Source organism: Procambarus clarkii, chromosome 16, assembly GCF_040958095.1.
Source record: "Procambarus clarkii isolate CNS0578487 chromosome 16, FALCON_Pclarkii_2.0, whole genome shotgun sequence".
Classification (NCBI taxonomy): domain Eukaryota; kingdom Metazoa; phylum Arthropoda; class Malacostraca; order Decapoda; family Cambaridae; genus Procambarus; species Procambarus clarkii.
The window spans coordinates 1,431,229-1,454,623 of record NC_091165.1 but is presented as its reverse complement, the minus strand read 5'-3'; positions in this window follow the sequence as shown (position 1 = coordinate 1,454,623).

Sequence of the window (23,395 nt, the reverse complement as noted above, 5' to 3'; positions counted from 1 at the left end):
AATGGAAAATCAGGAACATTTTAGGTAATTCTAATGAAAACACATTGATTTTTATCATTTGTATTGGAAACAACATTGTCATATGTCCTTTCTTGGATCTAAATAATACGAAACCTCGCTTTATTATTCGAAGTTAAAATCCTTAAATTTTGTTTAATAGTGACTTTTTTCACGTTTTTCGTTTAGTTTGATATTACGTAATTATATTCATTTTTACCATAATTTTGATACTTTTTCATGTAGTATCACGATATGTGATTTCGCCTTCAAAGCTCAGAATTTCGAATTATGTTGCAATTTAAGCAAGTTTTCTTGCATTTTGTTTCGTACTATAAATCATCGAATTTAGTAATATTTTGATGTTTATATCCCCCTTTTCCTTTATGTGATTTAAACAAAATATCATTGAATTAGGCAATATTTTGCTGTTTTTCCACGTTTTTGCGAATTTATAGTTTATTTTTATTAATTCACTAAATATACGATAAAAATGATACAAACACACAATTGTTTAGATAATAACCTTAAATACTTCATTTTCAATCATCTATTTGTTTCTCGTTGAAATACTAAGAAAGATATTGAAAAGGGGAGAAGTTCGTTTTTTATTGCATATATCGACGTTTCAGCCGGAATAGATTGGTTTTACGTGTACATCTTCCATCGGTAATATAAACGGAAAATCAGGAACATTTTGGTTAATTCTATTGAAAACACATTGATTTTTATCATTTGTATTGGAAACAACATTGTCATATGTCTTTTCTAGGGTCTAAATAATACGAAACCTCGCTTTATGATTCGAAGTTAAAATCCTTAAATTTGGTTTAATAGTGACTTTTTTCACGTTTTTCATGTAGTTTGATATTACGTAAATATATTCATTTTTAACAATATTTCAATACTTTTTCATGTAGTATCACGATATGTGATTTCGCCTTCAAATCTCAGAATTTTGCATAATATTGCATTTTAAGCAAGTTTTCTTGCATTTTGTTTCGTAGTATAAATCATCGAATTTTGTTATATTTTGACGTTTATCATCCCCCTTTACCTTTACGTGATATAAACAAAATATCATCGAATTAGGCAATATTTTGCTGTTTTTCCACGTTTTTGTGAATTTCCAGTTTATTGTTATTAATTCATTATATATACGATAAAAATGATGCAAACACGTAATTGATTAGAAATTAACCTTAAATACCTCATTTTCAATCAACTATTTGTTTCTCGTTAAAATACTGAGTATGATATTGAAAAGGGGAGAATTTCTATTTTTATTGCATATATCGACGTTTTAGCCGGATTAGAGCGGTTTTACATGTACAACTTCCGTCGGTAATATAAACGGAAAATCAGGAACATTTTAGGTAATTCTAATGAAAACACATTGATTTTTATCATATGTGTTGGAAACAACATTGTCATATGTCTTTTCTTGGATCTAAATAATACGAAACCTCGCTTTATGATTCGAAGTTAAAATCCTTAAATTTGGTTTAATAGTGACTTTTTTCACGTTTTTCAAGTAGTTTGATATTAGGTAAATATATTCATTTTTAACAATATTTCAATACTTTTTCATGTAGTATCACGATATGTGATTTCGCCTTCAAATCTCAGAATTTTGCATAATATTGCATTTTAAGCAAGTTTTCTTGCATTTTGTTTCGTAGTATAAATCATCGAATTTTGTTATATTTTGACGTTTATCATCCCCCTTTACCTTTACGTGATATAAACAAAATATCATCGAATTAGGCAATATTTTGCTGTTTTTCCACGTTTTTGTGAATTTCCAGTTTATTGTTATTAATTCATTAAATATACGATAAAAATGATGCAAACACGTAATTGATTAGAAATTAACCTTAAATACCTCATTTTCAATCAACTATTTGTTTCTCGTTAAAATACTGAGTATGATATTGAAAAGGGGAGAATTTCTATTTTTATTGCATATATCGACGTTTTAGCCGGATTAGAGCGGTTTTACATGTACATCTTCCGTCGGTAATATAAACGGAAAATCAGGAACATTTTAGGTAATTCTAATGAAAACATATTGATTTTTATCATTTGTGTTGGATACAACATTGTCATATATCTTTTCTTGGATCTAAATAATACGAAACCTCGCTTTATGATTCGATGTTAAAATCCTTAAATTTGGTTTAATAATGACTTTTTTCACGTTTTACATGTAGTTTGATATTACGTAAATATATTCATTTTACCAATATTTCGATACTTTTTCATGTAGTATCACGATATGTGATTTGGCCTTCAAATCTCAGAATTTTGCATAATATTGCATTTTAAGCAAGTTTTCTTGCATTTTGTTTCGTACTATAAATCATCGAATTTTGTTATATTTTGACGTTTATCATCCCCCTTTACCTTTACGTGATATAAACAAAATATCATCGAATTAGGCAATATTTTGCTGTTTTTCCACGTTTTTGTGAATTTCCAGTTTATTGTTATTAATTCATTAAATATACGATAAAAATGATGCAAACACGTAATTGATTAGAAATTAATCTTAAATACGTCATTTTCAATCAACTATTTGTTTCTCGTTAAAATACTGAGTAAGATATTGAAAAGGAGAGAAGTTCGGTTTTTATTGCCTATATCGAGGTTTCAGCTGGAATTGAACGGTTTTACGTGTACATCTTCCGTCGGTAATATAAATGGAAAATCAGGAACATTTTAGGTAATTCTAATGAAAACACATTGATTTTTATCATTTGTATTGGAAACAACATTGTCATATGTCTTTTCTAGGGTCTAAATAATACGAAACCTCGCTTTATGATTCGAAGTTAAAATCCTTAAATTTGGTTTAACAGTGACTTTTTTCACGTTTTTCGTGTAGTTTGATATTACGTAATTATATTCATTTTTACCATAATTTTGATACTTTTTCATGTAGTATCACGATATGTGATTTCGCCTTCAAATCTCAGAATTTCGCATAATGTTGGAATTTAAGCAAGTTTTCTTGCATTTTGTTTCGTACTATAAATCATCGAATTTAGTAATATTTTGATGTTTATATCCCCCTTTTCCTTTATGTGATTTAAACAAAATATCATCGAATTAGGCAATATTTTGCCGTTTTTCAACGGTTTTGTGAATTTTCAGTTTATTGTTATTAATAAATTAAATATACGATAAAAATGATGCAAACACGTAATTGATTAGAAATTAATCTTAAATACCTCATTTTCAATCAACTATTTGTTTCTCGTTAAAATACTGAGTATGATATTGAAAAGGGAAGAAGTTCGGTTTTTATTGCATATATCGACGTTTCAGCCGGAATTGTGCGGTTTTACGTGTACATTTTCCATCGGCATAATAAACGGAAAATCAGGAACATTTTAGTTCATTCTAATGAAAACACATTGATTTTTATCATTTGTATTGGAAACAACATTGTCATATGTCTTTTCTTGGATCTGAATAATACGAAACCTCGCTTTAGGATTCGAAGTTAAAATCCTTAAATTTGGTTTAATAGTGACTTTTTTAACGTTTTTCATGTTGTTTGATATTACGTAAATATTTTCATTTTTACCAAAATTTCGATACTTTTTCACGTAGTATCACGATATGTGATTTCGCCTTCAAATCACAGAATTTCGCATAATATTGCATTTTAAGAAAGTTTTCTTGCATTTTGTTTCGTACTATAAACCATCGAATTTAGTAATATTTTGACGTTTATCATCCCCCTTTTTCTTTATGTGATATAAACAAAATATCATCGAATTAGGCAATATTTTGATGTTTTTCCACGTTTTTGTGAATTTCCAGTTTATTGTTATTAATTTATTAAATATACGATAAAAATGATGCAAACACGTAATTGGTTAAATAATAAACTTAAATACTTCATCTTCTATCATCTATTTGTTTCTCGTTGAAATACTAAGTAAGATATGGAAAAGGGGAGAAATTCGTTTTTTATTGCATATATCGACGTTTCAGCTGGAATTGTGCGGTTTTACGTGTACATCTTCTATCGGTAATATAAACGAAAAATCAGGAACATTTTAATTAATTCTAATGAAAACACATTGATTTTTATCATTTGTATTGGAAACAACATTGTCATATGTCTTTTCTTGGATCTAAATAATACGAAACCTCGCTCTATGATTCGAAGTTAAAATCCTCAAATTTGGAATAATATTGACCTTTTTCACGTTTTTCATGTAGTTTGTAGTTACGTAAATATATTCATTTTTACCAATATTTCGATACTAATTCATGTAGTGTCAGGATATGTGATTTGGCCCTCATATCTCAAATTTTCGCGGAATATTGCATTTAAGCAAGTTTTCTTGTATTTTGTTTCGTACTAAACATCATCGAATTTAGCAATATTTTGACGTTTATCATCCCCCTTTTCCTTTATGTGATTTAAACAAAATATCATCGAATTAGGCAATATTTTGCCGCTTTTCCACGTTTTTGTGAATTTTCAGTTTATTGGTATTAATTCAAAATATATACGATAAAAATGATGCAAACACGTAATTAAATAATAAACTTAAATACTTCAACTTCAATCATCTTTTTGTTTCTCGTTGAAATACTAAGTAAGATATTGAAAAGGGGAGAAATTCGGTTTTTATTGCATATATCGACGTTTCAGCTGGAATTGTGCGGTTTAAGTGACCATCTTCTTTCGGTAATATAAACGGAAAATCAGGACCATTTTAGTTAATTCTAATGAAAACACATTGAATTTTATCATTTGTATTGGAAACAACATTGTCATATGTCTTTTCTTGGATCTAAATAATACGAAACCTCGCTCTACGATTCGAAGTTAAAATCCTCAAATTTGGAATAATATTGACTTTTTTCACGTTTTTCATGTAGTTTGATATTACGTAAATATATTAATTTTTTACCAATATTTCGAAACTATTTCATGTAGTATCACTAGATGTGATTTGGCCTTCATATCTCAGATTTTCGCATAATATTGCATTTTAAGCAAGTTTTCTTGCATTTTGTTTCGTACTAAACATCATCGAATTTAGCAATATTTTGACGTTTATCATCCCCTTTTCCTTTATGTGATTTAAACAAAATATCATCGAATTAGGCAATATTTTGCCGTTTTTCAACGGTTTTGTGAATTTTCAGTTTATTGTTATTAATACATTAAATATACGATAAAAATGATGCAAACACGTAATTGATTAGAAATTTATCTTAAATACCTCATTTTCAATCAACTATTTGTTTCTCGTTAAAATACTGAGTACGATATTGAAAAGGGGAGAAGTTCGGTTTTTATTGCATATATCGACGTTTCAACCGGAATTGTGCGGTTTTACGTGTACATTTTCCATCGGCAATATAAACGGAAAATCAGGAACATTTTAGTTCATTCTAATGAAAACACATTGATTTTTATCATTTGTATTGGAAACAACATTGTCATATGTCTTTTCTTGGATCTGAATAATACGAAACCTCGCTTTATGATTCGAAGTTAAAATCCTTAAATTTGGTTTAATAGTGACTTTTTTTACGTTTTTCATGTTGTTTGATATTACGTAAATATTTTCATTTTTACCAAAATTTCGATAGTTTTTCCTGTAGTATCACGATATGTGATTTCGCCTTCAAATCACAGAATTTCGCATAATATTGCATTTTAAGAAAGTTTTCTTGCATTAGAATTAACTAAAATGTTCCTGATTTTTCGTTTATATTGCCGGTGGAAGATGTACACGTAAAACCGCTCTATTCCGGCTGAAACGTCGATATATGGAATAAAAACCGAGCTTCTCCCCTTTTCAATATCTTACTCAGTATTTAAACGAGAAACAAAAAGATGATTGAAAATGAAGTATTTAAGGTTATTATCTAATCAATTATGTGTTTGTATCATTTTTATCGTATATATAATGAATTAATAACAATAAACTGGAAATTCACAAAAACGTGGAAAAACAGCAAAATATTGCCTAATTCAATGATATTTTGTTTAAATCACATAAAGGAAAAGGGAGATGATAAACGTCAAAATATTACTAAATTCGATGATTTATAGTACGAAACAAAATGCAAGAAAACTTGCTTAAAATGCAATATTATGCGAAATTCTGAGATTTGAAGGCCAAATCACATTTCGTGATACTACATGAAAAAGTATCGAAATATTGGTAAAATGAATATATTTACGTAATATCAAACTACATGTAAAACGTGAAAAAAGTCACTAATAAACCAAATTTAAGGATTTTAACTTCGAATCATAAAGCGAGGTTTCGTATTATTTAGATCCAAGAAAAGACATATGACAATGTTGTTTCCAATACAAATGATAAATATCAATGTGTTTTCATTAGAATTACCTAAAATGTTCCTGATTTTCCGTTTATATTACCAACGGAAGATGAACATGTAAAACCGCTCTAATCCGGCTAAAACGTCGATATATGCAATAAAAATAGAAATTCTCCCCTTTTCAATATCATACTCAGTATTTTAACGAGAAACAAATAGTTGATTGAAAATGAGGTATTTAAGGTTAATTTCTAATCAATTACGTGTTTGCATCATTTTTATCGTATACTTAATGAAATAATAACAATAAACTTGAAATTCACAAAAACGTGGAAAAACAGCAAAATATTGCCTAATTCGATGATATTTTTTTTATATAACATAAAGGAAAAGGGGGATGATCAACGTCAAAATATTACTAAATTCGATGATTTATAGTACGAAACAAAATGCAAGAAAACTTGCTTAAAAAGCAATATTATGCGAAATTCTGAGATTTGAAGGCGAAATCATATATCGTGATACTACATGAAAAAGTATCGAAATATTGGTAAAAATGAATATATTTACGTAATATCAAACTATATGAAAACCGTGAAAAAGTCACTATTATTCCAAATTTGTGGATTTTATCTTCGAATCATAAAGCGAGGTTTCATATTATTTAGACCCTAGAAAAGACATATGACAATGTTGTTTCCAATACAAATGATAAAAATCAATGTGTTTTCATTAGAACTAACCAAAATGTTCCTGATTTTCCGTTTATATTACCGATGGAAGATGTACACGTAAAACCAATCTATTCCGGCTGAAACGTCGATATATGCAATAAAAAACGAACTTCTCCCCTTTTCAATATCTTTCTTAGTATTTACACGAGAAACAAATAGATGATTGAAAATGAAGTATTTAAGGTTATTATCTAATCAATTATGTGTTTGTATCATTTTTATCGTATATTTAATGAATTAATAACAATAAACTGGAAATTCACAAAAACGTGGAAAAACAGCAAAATATTGCCTAATTCGATGATGTTTTGTTTATATCATGTAAAGGTAAAGGGGGATGATAAACGTCAAAATAAAACAAAATTCGATGATTACTACGAAACAAAATGCAAGAAAACTTGCTTAAAATGCAATATTATGCGAAATTCTGAGAATTGAAGGCGAAATCACATATCGTGATACTACATGAAAAAGTATTGAAATATTGTTAAAAATGAATATATTTACGTAATATCAAACTACATGAAAAACGTGAAAAAAGTCACTATTAAACCAAATTTAAGGATTTTAACTTCGAATCATAAAGCGAGGTTTCGCATTAGTTAGATCCAAGAAAAGACATATGACAATGTTGCTTCCAATACAAATGATAAAAATCATTGTGTTTTCATTAGAATTAACTAAAACGTTCCTGATTTTTCGTTTATATTACCGATGGAAGATGTACACGTAAAACCGCTCTATTCCGGCTGAAACGTCGATATATGCAATAAAAACCGAACTTCTCCCCTTTTCAATATCTTACTCATTATTTCAACGAGAAACAAATAGATGATTGAAGATGAAGTATTTAAGTTTATTATTCAATCAATTACGTGTTTGCATCATTTTTGAGCCTCTGCAACACTCTCTTGAGATTCTGCATCACTCTCTTCAGCCTCTTCATCCCTCTCCTGAGCCTCTGCATCCCTCTCTTAAGCCTCTGCATCACTCTCTTGAGCCTCTGCATAACTCTCTTGAGCCTCTGCATCACTCTCTTGAGCCTCTGCATCACTCTCTTAAGCCTCTGCAACACTCTCTTCAGCCTCTACATCACTCCCTTAAGCCTCTACATCCCTCCCTTGATCATCTGCACCACTCTCGTAACCCTCCGCATCACTCTCTTGAGCCTCTGCATAACTCTTTTGACCCTCTGTATCACTCTCTAGAGCCTCTGCATCCCTCTCTTGAGCCTCTGCAACACTCCCTTCCGCCTCTGCACCACTCTCTTAAGCCTCTGAATCCCTCTCTTGGGGCCTCTGCATCACTCTTTCGAGCCTCTGCATCACTCTTTCGAGCCTCTGCATCACTCTCTTGATCCTCTGCATCACTCTTTTGAGCCTCTGCATCACTCTCTTGAGCCTCTACAGCACTCTCTAGATCCTCTGCATCACCCTCTTGATCCTCTGCATCATTCTCTTGAGCCTCTGCATCGCTCTTTTAAGCCTCTACATCATTCTTTTGAGCCTCTGCATTACTCTCTTGAGCCTCCGCATCACTGTCTAAAGCCTCTGCATCACTCTCTATTAAGCCTCTACATCACTCTCTTAAGCCTCTGCATCACTCTATTGAGCTTCTGCATCATTCTCTTGATCTTCTGCATCACTCTCTTGAGCCTCTGCATCATTCTCTTGAGCCTCTGCATCCCTCTCCTAAACCTCTACATCATTCTCTTGAGCCTCTGCATCCCTCTCTTGAGCCTCTGCATCACTCTCAAGTGCCTCTGCATCTTTCTCTTGTGCCTCTGCATCACTCACTTTAGCCTCTGCATCCCTCTCTTCAGCCTCTGCATTATTCTCGTGATCCACTGCATCACTCTATTGAGCTTCTGCATCCCTCTCTTGAGCCTCTGCATCACTCTCAAGTGCCTCTGCATCTTTCTCTTGTGCCTCTGCATCACTCACTTTAGCCTCTGCATTCCTCAATTGAGCCTCTGCATCACTCTCGTGATCCTCTGCATCACTCTTTTGAGCCTCTGCATCATTCTTTTGAGCCTCTGCATCCCTCTTTTAAGCCTCTGCATCTCACTCTTAAGCCTCTGAATCACTCCCTTGAGCCTCTCCATCCCACTCTTGAGCCTCTGCATCACACTCTTAACCCTCTGCATCACTCTCTTAAGACTCTTAATCTCTCTCTTGAGCCTCTGCATCCCTCTCTTGAGCCTCTGCATCACTCTCTTCAGCCTCTGCATCCCTCTCTTGATCCTCTGCATCACTCTCTTGAGATTCTGCATCACTTTCTTGAGTCTCTACATCCCTCTCTCGAGCCTCTGCATCCCTCTCTTAACCCTCTGCATCACTCTCTTGAGCCTCTGCTTAACTCTCTTGAGCCTCTACATCACTCTCTTGAGCCTCTGCATCCCTCTCTTAAGCCTCTGCAACACTCTCTTCAGCCTCTGCATCATTCCCTTAAGCCTCTGCATCCTTCTCTTGATCATCTGCATCTCTCTCGTAAGCCTCCGCATCACTCTCTTGAGCCTCTGCATAACTCTCTTGAGTCTCTGCATCACTCTCTAGAGCCCCTGCATCCCTCTCTTGAGCCTCTGCAACACTCTCTTCCGCCTCTGCATCACTCTCTTAAGCCTCTGAATCCCTCTCTTGAGGCCACTGCATCACTCTCTCGAGCCTCAGCATCACTCTCTTGATCCTCTGCATCACTCTCTTGAGCCTCTGCATCACTCTCTTGAGCCTCTGCATCACTCTCTTGATCCTCTGCATCACTCTCTTGGGCCACTGCATCCCTCTCTTGAGCCTCCACATCTCTCTTTTAAACCTCTGCATCACTCTGTTAAGCCTCTGCATCACTCTCTCAAGCCTCTGAACCATTCTCTTGAGCCTCTGCATAACTCTCTTGAGCACCTGCATCCCACTCTCAACTCTCTGCATCACTCTCTTGAGCCTCTGCATCACCCTCTTAAGCCTCTGCATTACTCTCTTGAGCCTCTGCATCCCTCTCCTAAGCGTCTGGCTCACTCTCTTAAGCCTCTGCATCACTCTCGTGAGCCTCTGCATCCCTCGCTTGAGCCTCTGCATCAATCTTTTCATCCTCTTCATCCCTCTCTTGAATCTCTGCAACACTCCCTTCAGCCTCTGCATCACTCTAGTAAGCCTCTGAATCAATCTCTCGATCGTCTGCATCAATCTCTTGAGCCTCTGCATCACTCTCTTGATCCTCTGCGTCACTCTCTAGAGCCTCTGCATCACTCTCTTCAGCCTCTGCATCACTCTCTTAAGCCTCTGCTTCCCTCTCTTGATCCTCTGCATCAGTCTCATGAGCCTCTGCATCTTTCTCTTAAGCCTCTGCATCACTCTCGTAAGCCTCTGAATCACTCTCTTGAGCCTCTGCATTACTCTTTTGAGCCCCTGCATCCCTCTCCTGAGCCTCTGCATCACTCTCTTGAGCCTCTGCAAAACCCTTGTAAGCCTCTGCATCCCTCTCTTGAGCCTCTGCATCACTCTCTTCAGCCTCTGCATCCCTCTCTTGATCCTCTGCATCACTCTCTTGAGATTCTGCATCACTTTCCTGAGTCTCTACATCCCTCTCTTGAGCCTCTGCATCCCTCTCTTAAGCCTCTGCATCACTCTCTTGAGCCTCTGCTTAACTCTCTTGAGCCTCTACATCACTCTCTTGAGCCTCTGCATCCCTCTTTTAAGCCTCTGCAACACTCTCTTCAGCCTCTGCATCATTCCCTTAAGCCTCTGCATCCTTCTCTTGATCATCTGCATCTCTCTCGTAAGCCTCCGCATCACTCTCTAGAGCCTCTGCATAACTCTCTTGAGTCTCTGCATCACTCTCTAGAGCCTCTGCATCCCTCTCTTGAGCCTCTGCAACACTCTCTTCCGCCTCTGCATCACTCTCTTAAGCCTCTGAATCCCTCTCTTGAGGCCACTGCATCACTCTCTCGAGCCTCAGCATCACTCTCTTGATCCTCTGCATCACTCTCTTGAGCCTCTGCATCACTCTCTTGAGCCTCTGCATCACTCTCTTGATCCTCTGCATCACTCTCTTGGGCCACTGCATCCCTCTCTTGAGCCTCCACATCTCTCTTTTAAACCTCTGCATCACTCTGTTAAGCCTCTGCATCACTCTCTCAAGCCTCTAAACCACTCTCTTGAGCCTCTGCATAACTCTCTTGAGCCCCTGCATCCCACTCTCAACTCTCTGCATCACTCTCTTGAGCCTCTGCATCACCCTCTAAAGCCTCTGCATTACTCTCTTGAGCCTCTGCATCCCTCTCCTAAGCGTCTGGCTCACTCTCTTAAGCCTCTGCATCACTCTCGTGAGCCTCTGCATCCCTCGCTTGAGCCTCTGCATCAATCTTTTCATCCTCTTCATCCCTCTCTTGAGCCTCTGCAACACTCCCTTCAGCCTCTGCATCACTCTAGTAAGCCTCTGAATCAATCTCTCGATCCTCTGCATCACTCTCTTCAGCCTCTGCATCACTCTCTTAAGCCTCTGCTTCCCTCTCTTGATCCTCTGCATCAGTCTCATGAGCCTCTGCATCACTCTCTTAAGCCTCTGCATCACTCTCGTAAGCCTCTGAATCACTCTCTTGAGCCTCTGCATTACTCTCTTGAACCCCTGCATCCCTCTCCTGAGCCTCTGCATCACTCTCTTGAGCCTCTGGAAAACCCTTTTAAGCCTCTGCATCCCTCTTTTGAGCCTCTGCATCAATCTTTTCATCCTCTTCATCCCTCTCTTGAGCCTCTGCAACACTCCCTTCAGCCTCTGCATCACTCTAGTAAGCCTCTGAATCAATCTCTCGATCCTCTGCATCACTCTCTTCAGCCTCTGCATCACTCTCTTAAGCCTCTGCTTCCCTCTCTTGATCCTCTGCATCAGTCTCATGAGCCTCTGCATCACTCTCTTAAGCCTCTGCATCACTCTCGTAAGCCTCTGAATCACTCTCTTGAGCCTCTGCATTACTCTCTTGAACCCCTGCATCCCTCTCCTGAGCCTCTGCATCACACTCTTGAGCCTCTGGAAAACCCTTTTAAGCCTCTGCATCCCTCTTTTGAGCCTCTGCATCACTTTCTTAAGCCTCTCTCCTGAGCCTCTGCATCACTATCTTAAGCCTCTGCATCACTTTCGTAAGCCTCTGAATCACTCTGTTGAGCCTCTGCATCCTTCTCTTGAGCCTCTGCATCACTCTCTTCAGCCTCTGCATCCCTCTCGTGATCCTCTGCATCACTCTCTTGAGATTCTGCATCACTCTCTTGAGCCTCTACATCCCTCTCTTGAGCCTCTGCATCCCTCTCTTAAGCCTCTGCATCACTCTCTTGAGCCTCTGCATAACTCTCTTGAGCCTCTGCATCACTCTATTGAGCCTCTGCATCCCTCTCTTAAGCCTCTGCAACACTCTCTTCAGCCTCTGCATCACTCCCTTAAGCCTCTGCATCCCTCTCTTGATCATCTGCATCACTCTCGTAAGCCTCCGCATCACTCTCTTGAGCCTCTACATAACTCTCTTGAGCCTCTGCATCCCTCTCCTGAGCCTCTGCAACACTCTCTTCCGCCTCTACATCACTCTCTTAAGCCTCAGAAGCCCTCTCTTGAGGCCTCTGCATCACTCTCTCGAGCCTCTGCATCACTTTCTTGATCCTCTGCATCACTATCTTGAGCCTCTGCATCCCTCTCTTGAATTCCTGCATCTCTCTCATGAGCCTCTGCATCCCTCTCTTCAGCCTTTGCATCACTCTCTTAAGCCTCTGCATCCCTCTCTTGAGCCTCTGCATCACTCTCTTCTACATCATTCTCTTGATCCTCTTCATCACTCTCTTGAGCCTCTGCATCATTCTTTTGAGCCTCTGCATCCCTCTCCTAAACCTCTTCATCATTCACTTGAGCCTCTGCATCATTCTCTTCAGCCTCTGCAACACTCTCAAGTGCATCTGCATCTTTCTCTTGTGCCTCTGCATCACTCACTTTAGCCTCTGCATCCCTCTCTTGAGCCTCTGCATCACTCTCGTGATCCTCTGCATCACTCTTTTGAGCCTCTGCATCATTCTCTTGAGCCTCTGCATCCCTCTCTTAAGCCTCTGCATCACACTCTTAAGCCTCTGAATCACTCCCTTGAGCCTCTCCATCCCTCTCTTGAGCCTCTGCATCACTCTCTTAAGCCTCTGCATCACTCTCGTAAGCCTCTGAATCACTCTCTTGAGCATCTGCATCCCTCTCTTGAGCCTCTGCATCTCTCTCTTCAGCCTCTGCATCCCTCTCTTGAGCCTCTGAATCACTCTCTTGAGCATCTGCAGCCCTCTCTTGAGCCTCTGCATCACTCTCTTCAGCCTCTGCATCCCTCTCTTGAGCCTCGGAATCACTCTCTTGAGCATCTGCATCCCTCTCTTGAGCCTCTGCATCACTCTCTTCAGCCTCTGCATCCCTCTCTTGAGCCTCTGAATCACTCTCTTGAGCATCTGCATCCCTCTCTTGAGCCTCTGCATCACTCTCTTCAGCCTCTGCATCCCTCTCTTGAGCCTCGGAATCACTCTCTTGAGCATCTGCATCCCTCTCTTGAGCCTCTGCATCACTCTCTTGAGATTCTGCATCACTTTTTCGAGCCTCTACATCCCTCTCTTGAGCCTCTGCATCCCTCTCTTAAGCCTCTCTATCACTCTCTTGAGCCACTGCATAACTCTCTTGAGCCTCTACATCACTCTCTTGAGCCTTTGCATCCCTCTCTTAAGCCTCTGCAACATTCTCTTCAGCCTCTGCATCACTCCCTTAAGCCTCTGTATCTCTCTCTTGATCATCTGCATCTCTCTCGTAAGCCTCCGCATCACTCTCTTGAGCCTCTTGAGCATCACTCTCTTGGGCCCAAGAGAGAGATGCAGAGGCTCAAGAGAGGGATGCAGAGGCTCAAGTGAGGGATGTAGAGGCACAAGAGAGGGATGCAGAGGCTTAAGAGAGTGATGCAAAGGCTGAAGAGAGGGATGTAGAGGCTCATGAGAGAGAAACAGGACTTCAAGAGAGGGATGCAGAGGCTCAAGAGAGTGATGCAGAGGATCAAAAGAGTGATGCAGAGGCTCAAGAGAGTGATGCAGAGGCTCAAGAGAGTGATGCAGAGGATAAAGAGAGTGATGCAGAGGCTCGAGAGAGTGATGCAGAGGCCCCAAGAGAGCGATTCAGAGGCTTAAGAGTGTGATGCAGAGGCGGAAGAGAGAGTTGCAGAGGCTCAAGAGAGAGATGCAGAGGCTCTAGAGAGTGATGCAGAGGCTCAAGAGATTTATGCAGAAGCTCAAGAGAGTGATGCGGAGGCTTACGAGAGAGATGCAGATGATCAAGAGAGGGATGCAGAGGCTTAAGGGAGTGATGCAGAGGCTGAAGAGAGTGTTGCAGAGGCTTAAGAGAGGGATGCAGAGGCTCAAGAGAGTGATGCACAGGCTCAAGAGAGTTATGCAGATGCTCAAGAGAGTGATGCAGAGTCTCAAGAGAATGATGCAGAGGCTGAAGAGAGGGATGCAGAGGCTGAAGAGAGTGATGCAGAGGCTCAAGAGAGGGATGCAGAGGCTCAAGAGAGTGATTCAGAGGCTTACGAGAGTCATGCAGAGGCTTAAGAGAGTGATGCAGAGGCTCAAGAGAGGGATGGAGAGGCTCAAGAGAGTGATTCAGAGGCTTAAGAGTGTGATGCAGAGGCTTAAGAGATGGATGCAGAGGCTCAAGAGAATGATGCAGAGGCTCAAAAGAGTGATGCAGAGGATCACGAGAGTGATGCAGAGGCTCAAGAGAGGGATGCAGAGGCTAAAGTGAGTGATGAAGAGGCACAAGAGAAAGATGCAGAGGCACTTGAGAGTGATGCAGAGGCTCAAGAGAGGGATGCAGAGGCTCAAGAGAATGATGTAGAGGTATAGGAGAGGGATGCAGAGGCTCAAGAGAATGAAGCAGAGGCTCAAGAGAGTGATGCAGAGGATCAAGAGAATGATGTAGAAGCTTAAGAGAGGGATGCAGAGGCTCAAGAGAATGATGCAGAAGCTCAATAGAGTTATGTAGAGGCTTAAAAGAGTGATGCAAAGGCTTAATAGAGGGGATGCAGAGGCTGAAGAGAGAGATACAGAGGCTTTAGACAGTGATGCAGAGGTTCAAGAGAGTAATGCAGAGGCTCAAGAGAATGATGTAGAGGCTTAAGAGAGGGATGCAGAGGCTCAAGAGAATGATGCAGGGGCTCAAGAGAGTGATGCAGAGCATCAAGAGAGGGATGCAGAGGCTTAAGAGAGTGATGCAGAGGCTGAAGTAAGTGATGCAGAGGCTCAGGAGAGAGGCTTAAGAAAGTGATGCAGAGGCTCAAAAGAGGGATGCAGAGGCTTAAATGGGTGATGCAGAGGCTCAAGAGAGTGATGCAGAGGCTCAAGAGAGGGATGCAAGGGCTCAAGAGAGTAATGTAGAGGCTCAAGAGACTGATTCAGAGGCTTACGAGAGTGATGCAGATGCTCAAGAGAGTGATGCAGAGGCTCAAGAGAGTGATGCAGAGGATCGAGAGAGTGATGCAGAGGCTCGAGAGAGTGATTCAGAGGCCTACTAGAGTGATGCAGAGGCTGAAGGGAGTGTTGCAGAGGCTCAAGAGAGGGATGAAGAGGATGAAAAGATTGATGCAGAGGCTCAAGAGAGGGATGCAGAGGCTTACGAGAGTGATGCAGAGGCTTAAGAGAGTGAGCCAGACGCTTAGGAGAGGGATGCAGAGGCTCAAGAGAGTAATGCAGAGGCTTAAGAGGGAGATGCAGAGGCTCAAGAGAGTGATGCAGAGAGTTGAGAGAGGGATGCAGGGGCTCAAGAGAGTTATGCAGAGGCTCAAGAGAGTGGTTCAGAGGCTTGAGATAGTGATGCAGAGTCTTAACAGAGTGATGCAGAGGCTTAAAAGTGAGATGTGGAGGCTGAAGAGAGGGATGCAGTGGCCCAAGAGAGAGATGCAAAGGCTGAAGAGAGGGATGCAGAGGCTCATGAGAGAGATGCAGGACTTCAAGAGAGGGATGCAGAGGCTCAAGAGAGTGATGCAGAAGATCAAGAGAGTGATGCAGAGGCTCAAGAGAGTGATGCAGAGGCTCAAGAGAATGATGCAGAGGATCAAGAGAATGATGCAGAGGCTCGAGAGAGTGATGCAGTGGCCTCAAGAGAAATATCCCAAACATCCCAAATTCGACCTTTGAGCCATATTTTTGAGCCAAATTTGGGCTTTCTGCGCGTATTCGCAGTTTGAAATTACGACTTTTTAAACCGAAAATATGTCAATTACTGAGAGCGGCGATAGATCACATTTTCCCCAAACCCTCCCTACAGTTTTCAAAATATCCCAAACATCCCAAATTCAACCCTTGAGAATTATTTTGGAGCCAAATTCTGGCTCTCTGCACGTATTCGCAGTTTGAAATTACGAGTTTATATCCCAAATATCGTAAATTTGACGCTTGAAAATATGCCAATTACTGAAAGAAGCGATGGGTCACATTTTTCCCAAATCACCCCTGCAATTTGCAAAATATCCCAAACATCCCAAACTCGAACTTTGAGCCATATTTTGGAGCCAAATTCTGGCTTTCTGCGCGTATTCGCAGTTTGAAATTACGACATTTTATAACGAAAACATGACAATTACTGAAAGCGGCAATAGATCACATTTTGCCCAAACCCTCCCTGCAGTTTTCAAAATATCATAAACATCCCAAATTCGACCCTTGTGCCATATTTTGGAGCCAAATTCGGGCTCTATGCATGTACTCGCAGTTTGAAATTACGTCATTTTATACCGAAAATATGCCATTTACCGAGAGCGGCGATGGATCACATTTTGCCCAAACCCTCCCTGCAGTTTCAAAATATGGCAAACATCCGAAGTTCGACGCTTGAGTTATATTTTGGAGCCAAATTCTGGCTCTCTGCATGTATTCGCAGTTTGAAATTACGACTTTTATACTGAAAAAAATGTCAATTACTGAAAGCGGCGATGGATCACATTTTACCCAAACCCTCCCTGCAGTTTTCAAAATATCCCAAACATCCCAAATTCAACGCTTGAGCCATATTTTGGAGCCAAATTCTGGCTTTCTGCACGTATTCGCAGTTTGAAATTACGAATTTTTATACCGAAAATATGCCAATTACTTAGAGCGGCAATGGACCACATTTTGCACAAACCCTACCTGCAGTTTTCAATATATCCCAAAAATCCCAAATTCTACCCTTGGGCCTTATTTTGGAGCCAAATTCTGGTTCTTTACATGTATTCGCAGTTTGAAATTACGACTTTTTATACTGAAAATAGGCCAATTACTGAGAGCAGTGATTTGTCACATTTTGCCCAAACCCCCCCTGCAGTTTTCAAAATAGCCCAAACATCCCAAATTCGACGCTTGATCCGTATTTTGGAACCAAATTCGGGCTCTCTGCACGTATTCGCAGTTTGAAATAACGTCATTTTATACCGAAAATATGCCAATTACTGAGAGTGGCAATGGTTCCCATTTTGCCCAAACCCCCCTGCAGTTTTCAAAATATCCCAGACATCCAAAATTCGACCCTTGAGCGAAATTTTGGAGCCAAATTGTGGCTCTCTGCACATATATTCGCAGTTTGAAATTACGACTTTTTATCTCAAACATCCCAAATGTGACGCTTGAAAATATGCCAATTACTGAAAGAAGCGATGGGTCACATTTTGCCCAAACCCCCCTGCAGTTTGCAAAATATCCCAAACATCCCAAATTCGACCTTTGAGCCCTATTTTGGAGCCAAATTCAGGCTTTCTGCGCGTATTCGTAGTTTGAAATTACGAATTATTAAACCGAAAATATGTCAATTACTGACAGCGGCGATGGATCACATTTTGCCCAAACCCTCCCTGCAGTTTTGAATATATCTCAAAAATCCCAAATTCTACCCTTGGGCCTTATTTTGGAGCCAAATTGTGGCTCTCTGCACATATATTCGCAGTTTGAAATTACTACTTTTTATACCGATAATATTTCAATTACTGAGAGCAGCCATAGGTCACATTTAGCCGAAACCTCCTCCCTGCAGTTTCCAAAATATCCCAAACATCATTCTCTTGAGCCTCTGCATCTTTCTCTTGTGCCTCTGCATCACTCACTTTAGCCTCTGCATCCCTCTCTTGAGCCTCTGCATCACTCTCGTGATCCTCTGCATCACTCTTTTGAGCCTCTGCATCATTCTCTTGAGCCTCTGCATCCCTCTCTTAAGCCTCTGCATCACTCTCGTAAGCCTCTGAATCATTCTCTTGAGCCTCTGCATCTCTCTCTTGAGCCTCTGCATCACTCTCTTCAGCCCCTGCATCCCTCTCTTCAGCCTCTGCATCATTCTCTTGAGAATCTGCATCACTTTCTAGAGCCTCTACATCCCTCTCTTGAGCCTCTGCATCCCTCTCTTAAGCCTCTGCATCACTCTCTTGAACCTCTGCATAACTCTCTTGAGCCTCTGCATCACTCGCTTGAGCCTCTGCATCCCTCTCTTAAGCCTCTGCAACACTCTCCACAGCCTCTGCATCACTCCCTTAAGCCTCTGCATCCCTCTTTTGATCATCTGCATCACTCTCGTAAGCCTCCGCATCACTCTCTTGAGCCTCTGCATAACTCTCTTGAGCCTCTGCATCCCTCTCTTGAGCCTCTGCAACACTCTCTTCCGCCTGTGCATCACTCTCTTACGCCTCTGAATCCCTCTCTTGAGGCCTCTGCATCACTCTCTCGAGCCTCTGCATCACTCTCTTGATCCTCTGCATCACTCTCGTAAGCCTCCGCATCACTCTCTTGAGCCTCTGCATAACTCTCTTGAGCCTCTGCATCCTTCTCTTGAGCCTATGCAACACTCTCTTCCGCCTGTGCATCACTCTCTTAAGCCTCTGAATCCCTCTCTTGAGGCCTCTGCATCACTCTCTCGAGCCTCTGCATCAAATTCTTGATCCTCTGCATCACTCTCGTAAGCCTCTGAATCACTCTCTTGAGCTTCTGCATCCCTCTCTTGAGCCTCTGCATCACACTCTTGAGATTCTGTATCACTTTCTTGAGCTTTTACATCCCTCTCTTGAGCCTCTGCATCCCTCTCTTAAGCCTCTGCATCACTCTCTTGAGCCTCGGCATAACTCTCTTGAGCCTCTGCATCACTCGCTTGAGCCTCTGCATCCCTCTCTTAAGCCTCTGCAACACTCTCTTCAGCCTCTGCATCACTCCCTTAAGCCTCTGCATCCCTCTCTTGATCATCTGCATCACTCTCGTAAGCCTCCGCATCACTCTCTTGAGCCTCTGCATAACTCTCTTGAGCCTCTCCATCCCTCTCTTGAGCCTCTGCAACACTCTCTTCCGCCTCTGCATCACTCTCTTAAGCCTCTGAATCCCTCTCTTGAGGCCTCTGCATCACTCTCTCGAGCCTCTGCATCACTCTCTTGATCCTCTGCATCACTCACTCTCTTGAACCTCTGCATCACTCTCTTCAGCCTCTGCATCACTCTCTTGATCCTCTGCATCACTCTCTTGAGCCTCTGCATCCCTCTTTTGAAGTCCTGCATCTCTCTCATGAGCCTCTGCATCCCAATCTTCAGCCTTTGCATCACTCTCTTAAGCCTCTGCATCCCTCTCTTTAGCCTCTGCATCACTCTCAAGAGCCTCTGCATCCCTCTCGTGTGCCTCTGCATCACTCACTTCAGCCTCTGCATCCCGCTCTTGAGCCTCTGCATCCCTCTCTTGGGCCACTGCATCTCTCTCTTGAGCCTCCGCATCTCTCTTTTAAGCTTCTGCATCACTCTGTTAAGCCTCTGCATCACTCTCTCAAGCCTCTGAATCACTCTCTTGAGCCTCTGCATAACTCCCTTGAGCCCCTGCATCCCTCTCTCAACTCTCTGCATCACTCTTTTGAGCCTCTGCATCACTCTCTTGAGCCTCTGCATCCCTCTCTTGAGCCCCTGCATCAATCTTTTAATTCTCTTCATCCCTCTCTTGAGCCTCCGCAACACTCCCTTCAGCCTCTGCATCATTCTAGTAAGCCTCTGAATCACTCTCTCGAGCCTCTGCATCACTCTCTTGATCCTCTGCATCACTCTCTTGAGCCTCTGCATCACTCTCTTGAGCCTCTGCATCACTCTCTAGAGCCTCTGCTTCCCTCTCTTGATCTTCTGCATCAATATCCTTAGCCTCTGCATCACTCTCTTAAGCCTCTGCATCACTCTCGTAAGCCTCTGAATCACTCTCCTGAGCCTCTGCATTACTCTCCTGAGCCCCTGCATCCCTCTCTTGAGCCTCTGCATCACTCTCTTGAGCCTCTGCATCACCCTTTTAAGCCTCTGCATCCCTCTTTTGAGCCTCTGCATCACTTTCTTAAGCCTCTCTCCTGAGCCTCTGCATCACTCTCTTCAGCCTCTGCATCCCTCTTTTGATGCTCTGCATCACTCTGTTGAGCCCCTGCATCGTTCTCTTGAGCCTCTGCATCCCTCTCGTAAGCCTCTACATCATTCTCCTGAGCCTCTGCATTACTCTCTTGAACCTCTGCATCACTGTCTAAAGCCTCTGCATCTCTCTCTTCATTTGAGCCTCTGCATCCCTCTCTTGAGCCTCTGCATCCCTCTCTTGGGCCTCTACATCCCTCTCTTGAGCTTCTCCATCCCTCTCTTAAGCCTCAGCATCACTCTCTTAAGCCTTTGCATCTCTCTCTTCAGCATCTGCATCACTCCCTTGAGCCTCTGCATCCCTCTCTTAAGCCTCTGCATCACTCTCTTGAGCCTCTGCATCCCTCTCTTGAGTCTCTGCATCACTCTCTTAAGCCTCTGCATCCCTCTCTTCACCCTCTGCATCACTCTCTTGAGCTTCGGCATCACTCTCTTAAGCCTCTACATCATTCTTTTGAGCCTCTGCATCACTCTCTTGAGCCTTTGCATCACTCTCTTAAGCCTCTGCATCTCTCTCTTCAGAATCTGTATCACTCTCTTGAGCCTCTGCATCCCTCTCTTAAGCCTCTGCATCACTCACTTAAGCCTCTGCATCACTCTCTTCAGCCTCTGCATTCTTCTCTTGAGCCTCTGCATCATTCTCCTAAGCCTCTGCATCACCCTTTTGAGCTTCTGCATCACTCTCTTGAGCCTCTGCATCCCTCTCTTAAGCCTCTGCATCACTCTCTTAAACCTCTGCATCACTCTCTTTAGCCTCTGCATCACTCACTTGAGCCTCTGCATCAGTCTCTTGAGCCTCTCCATCACTCTCTTAAGCCTCTGCATCACTCTCTTCAGCCTCTGCATTCTTCTCTTGAGCCTCTGCATCATTCTCCTAAGCCTCTGCATCACCCTTTTGAGCTTCTGCATCACTCTCTTGAGCCTCTGCATCCCTCTCTTAAGCCTCTGCATCACTCTCTTAAACCTCTGCATCACTCTCTTTAGCCTCTGCATCACTCACTTGAGCCTCTGCATCAGTCTCTTGAGCCTCTCCATCACTCTCTTAAGCCTCTGCATCACTCTCGTGAGCCCCTGCATCAATCACTTGAGCCTCTGCATCACTCTCCTGAGCCTCTGCATCCCTTTCTTGAGCCTCTGCATCATTCTCCTAAGCCTCTCCATCCCTCACTTGAGCCTCTGCACCCCTCTCATGAGCCTCTGCATCACTCTCTTGAGCCTTTGCATCACTCTCTAAAGCCTCTGCATCCCTTTTTTGAACCTTTGCATCAATCTTTGGAGTCTCTGCATCCCTCTCTTAAGCCTCTGCATCCCCTGTCTTGAGCCTCTGCATCACTCTCTTGAGCCTTTGCATCACTCTCTTGAGCTTCTGCATCATTCTCACATGCCTCTCCAAAACTCTCTTTAGCCTCTGCATCACTCCCTTAAGCCTCTGCATCCCTCTCTTCATCTTCTGCATCACTTTCTTGAGCCTCTGCATCATTCTCTTGAGCCTCTGCATCCCTCTCTTAAGCCTCTACATCATTCTCTTGAGCCTCTGCATGACTCTCTTGAGCCTCTGCATCACTCTATTAAGCCTCTGCATCTCTCTCTTCAGCCTCTGCATCACTCTCTTGAGCCTCTGCATCCCTCTCTTAAGCCTCTGCATCCCTCTCTTAAGCCTCTACATCATTCTCTTGATCCTCTGCATCACTCTCTGGAGCCTCTGCAAATTATGGCTCTGTGCATGTATCCCTCCCCCTATTCCCCCCCTAGTGTTACCCCCCCCCCCTCTCTATCCCGTCAAACAGAGAAAATGGCGGCGAAAACGCTTTATTTACCCAGCCAAACCGTTCACCTCATTTGGACATACAACAGTAAATATTAATTATTACACCCGTTTAAACATTCACATGTCAGTCAGTTAGCCTAAATTCTCCTATATTCATTCATACATGACACTGCAATTATTGCAATTGTTTATAAATAGACACTAACTAACCCTGCTTGCTCCAAGGTATAAATACAGGTGCCAAATTTTTTACAGAAGGCAACTCCAGCTTGGCTTAGTCGGATAGAACATGTTCCTAATCCGGATAGACCTGCGTTCGAGCCTGTCGCAACGGATGCAATTACAGGGCACAGATAGATTTCTGTGATATCCTCTCCTGTAGGAGCATCAGTTTCGATAGATTCTCTGGATAGCCGAAGATTGATTGACTGCTCCCTTGGAATGTGGGGAAGGGTTGAAATCCGGGGGCCCACGGACGGATACCTGGATGCACTGACCTCGGGCAGGTCTTTCAATTCACCTGGATTTCAGGTGGGGAGAATGGAGGCAATTTGGGTCTACACAAATGGCTTCCTGGTCCCAGAACTCCATGGATACACGTGTCTGTGTATCCTTGGATACATGTCCGTGTATCACAGACAAGCACAGATAGTCACACGGGTTGATCACACGGATACATTTCCGTGTGATCCGTGAATCCGTGTGATACGGGATTCGAACCAAGGTAGGTGGGAATAAGGATATGGGAGGCAATTTGAGGGGACACAATTGGCTTCCTGGACCCCAGAACCCCATGGATAACCCAAAACATTACGGTTACGTTTAATCAATAATTACTTAATTAATTAATTATCAATTAATAATTAATTAATAATCAAATAATTTAATAAACATTACGGTTAATCCCATAAGATAAGCTACACGGAAATCCCTAAGATACACGGATAGGTTCGTGTCACAGGTAACAGGGGGACGGAAGGGAGGGAGGAAGAGAGGGAAGGAGGGAGGAAGGGAGAGAGGGAGGGTATTTCAATTATCAGTTTTATTAATTACAATTAAATCAATTTAAATTAATTTAACTCAATTTAATTATGTTATTTTCAATTATCAAGGTATTTCAATTATCAGTTTTATTAATTACAATTAAATCAA